We start from the raw sequence: 3,474 nt of genomic DNA, 5'->3' as shown, positions 1-3,474 counted from the left end.
TGGTCCTTCCCTTAGGTATGGCTTTGTCTACAGTCACTTCCATAACTCCTTCCCACTGGATGATTTGGTTTTCCTTTCAAGCTATCCCAGGAAAACAATGATAAAAAGAAAAATGACTAAAGTGCTCTCCCTCATACTAGTCACACTGATTCACTGGGAGTAGTTTTCTCTCCCTGGCCTAAGAAGTTGAATCAATTTAATTGATTGACTTAAAATTGAATCAATATTTCTCTTCTGTTCAGTTAGAGGCCCCAGTCAGGAAAATTGCCCTGGTGTAAAATATTGCAGTTGTGAACTCTCTTCCTCTCTCCCTTTCCCCTAGCTCTCTTCACCACCACAACTCTCATCTTGACATTCTAGCCTTTGCTGCATTTGGGTAATGAAATATAGATCAGTAATGCAATAGTTAACCACGTGTCTTAGAAAACTGGTCTGAAATCAAAAGGGAATGAGAGAGAAAAGACTCTCAAGAAATGGATATTCAGGTAATAGACACACCTCTCCCAGAAAGAATGGGAAGGGGAAGGAGGAAGCACGATCATGAGAAATCTCCAGCCTTAGTCTCACTACTTCAAACAGTCTCAACAAACCCAGCATCAGGGCCATAATTCTGATATATAGCTTGACCACATAGTTTCTATTCTTCTAATCCCTGGTAAAGAAGCCAGTTGTCATTTCTATTCTCATACCCGTCATGCTCAGCCTGAGGTACACACTCTCCTTTCCTCATGTGGTATCAGCTACTCCTTTAAAAATGAGAAAGGCTAGATCATCACTCTCTGGTCAGGTTAATTTGGGTCAGGACCAAGAAAACGAACTCGGATTGGATCAGAAGGTGTTCATCTCTAGCATCCCTATCTCCTTGGCAACCGCAAAGGATGCTGTATTCAGATTAGACAAGTGAGTCTCAGAGGAGTTGAGTGATTTTCCCCAAGGTCATGCAACAGAGACAAGAGTCATATTTAGGCCTTCAGGTCCCAAATCCAATATTTGTTCCATTATACCACAAATGTATACAGTGTACATACAAAGAAGCTTTTGCTTCTTAAGAAAAAGAGGAGAAAAGTAGAAAAAGATATCAAATATATCTACTCAAATACAGCTGTTACTTCACAACAACAATGAAAAGATGTTATAGTAAATAAAGCAAGGAAACAAATGTAATTTTCCAATTTATTGCCATTATAAAAATTGTATAATATTCTGAGCTGAAAACTTTGGGTGAGGAAAGAGTTAAGATGGTGGTCGGCAGCACTGCATGATGGGAGCCGTGTGCAGCACTGCAACTGATACGTGCTTGCTGGGAATTGTAGTCCTTAGCTAGCTGTTTATAATACGGTTTCCAAATTCTCAAGTATCATTTCCTTTATTAGTCATGCCATCTCTTCCTAAATCATAGGAGTTTCCCCTAACTTTGAGGCACCTGACTTTACACTTAAAACAATTAGACTATTATCCCCTTCCTTCTCTTTTGCCCTGAATCTTTTCCATATCTACTAGAATGAAGCTACCATCTCAATCTTTGCCAGCATCCTGAGAGATCCACTTAATATATCTAGAACATAGCATATTATTTAGGCATGCTTTATAAATGTTTGGAATGAACTAAATTTGATCAGAAACGTAAGAGAGGCATACTGTCTAGTTCACAGGGGTGGGGTGGGGAACCTGCAGCTTCAAGGCCACATGTGGCTCCCTAGGTCCTCAAGTGTGACCCTTTGACTGAACAGGGCCATATGTGGCCTCAAGGCTGCTGGTTCCCCCTCCCTGACTCTAGGACTAGAAGGGGTATTGTCCCTCCATATTCTGCACTGATCAGATCACATCTAGAATGTTGTATTCAGTTCTGAATGGCACATTTTAGGAAGGACAATGAGAAGCTAGAGATTATCCAGAGAAAAGAGTGGTCAGTATGGTAAAGAGTCTCTGTGTCATATGAAGATTAATTGAAAGAATTGCTGATGTTTAGACTGGAAAAGATGACTTACTCGAAGGGCTCTTCTCTACAAGAGAGATCAATTTGGCCCCAGATCCTTCGTGGTCCCAAAAGGCAGAACGATGCATCCTGGCAAGAAGTTACAAAACAGCAAATTCAGACTTGATGTAAGGATACGTTTCTTAAGGATTAGCATTACCAAAATTGGAATGTGCTCCTTCGGGACGTGGTAAGTGCTCCATCCCTCAAAGTCTTTGAACAAAGCTTGAATAACCACTAGCTGGCATGTCATAGGAGAGATTCTTGTGCAGAATTGGGTTGGACTAGGTAAACTCTGAGGTCCCTTCCCCTTCTAAGAATATATGGATTAAACAGAGGTAAAATTCCCTCCCATGCAAATTTCCAGATCTACAAATCAAAGGACAAGAGATTTAGAGCAGCAAATGACCTTAGAGAACAGTCAGTCCTTTCAGCCTATTTTATAGATAAGAAAACTGACACCCAACAAGAGGAAGTGATTGCCAAGATCACAAAGGGAGCAGAAGGAAGATCCAAACTCAAATCCAACACCATTTCCAATGTGTCTATCTCTGCATGTCTGTGTGTGTTTACATTTTTCTTTTCCACCAGATCTATGATTTCATCAGCGTAGGCAGTTTCTAAGGAGGAACTCCCTATGCCAGTACATATATGCACCTTCTCTTTAACTTGTAGAGCATTGGGATGGGGGGAATGGGGTACCAACACTAAGAGATTAAGTGACTAGCCCAAGGCTACAACATGAAAACAACATGTGTCAGAGTTGGTATTTGAACTTGACTCCAAGACCAACTCTGTTGTGTCTGGTTACCTCTCATGTTTCTGTATATAATGGGAAGTGAAGTAATGGGGGCGGGGGGCGGCCAGAAGAAACAAAACTATTCCAATTCCTAACAACAGAGGAATGGTAAGCCAACTTTAGTATGTAAAATAATAATTATATAAATCGTGTTGCTATAGTCATACCTGGATAACATTAATTGGCTCTGCAAAAAAATGTTGACAAAACAGTGATACAGGAGGCTATTAATTCCTTTGGGAAAATATCATATATGGAAGATACTGGCCTGCTAAAATCTAGGCTATGGGGGCGGCCAGGTAGCACAGCGAGTAAGAGCACTGGCTCCAGTGTCGGACTGACCTGGAGATCAAATCCCGGGCTCAGACACTTAGCACCCACCCAGAAACACCTGGCCATGTAACCTTGAGCAAGTTACTTAACCCCAATTGTTTAGGGGTGGCCAGGTGGCTCATCGAGTAAGAGCACTGGCTCCAGTGTCGGGATGACCTGGATCAAATCCGGGCTCACATACTCAGCACCACATCCAGAAATAACTGGCCATGTAACCTTGAGCAAGTTACTTAACTCCAATTGCTTAAAAAAATAAATAAATAAATAAAATCTAGGCTATGAAATATTTAAAATAAAGAGTGGAAAGAGGGCTTTCCATGGAGAGGAGCTTGGCATGACCGCCTAACATTCATAATAGAACTATCTA

This window comes from Petaurus breviceps, unplaced genomic scaffold (genome assembly GCF_028583685.1).
Source record: "Petaurus breviceps papuanus isolate PSGF00001 unplaced genomic scaffold, PetGlider_PUasm1.0 178, whole genome shotgun sequence".
Classification (NCBI taxonomy): Eukaryota; Metazoa; Chordata; class Mammalia; order Diprotodontia; family Petauridae; genus Petaurus; species Petaurus breviceps.
This window is presented reverse-complemented; position numbering follows the sequence as displayed.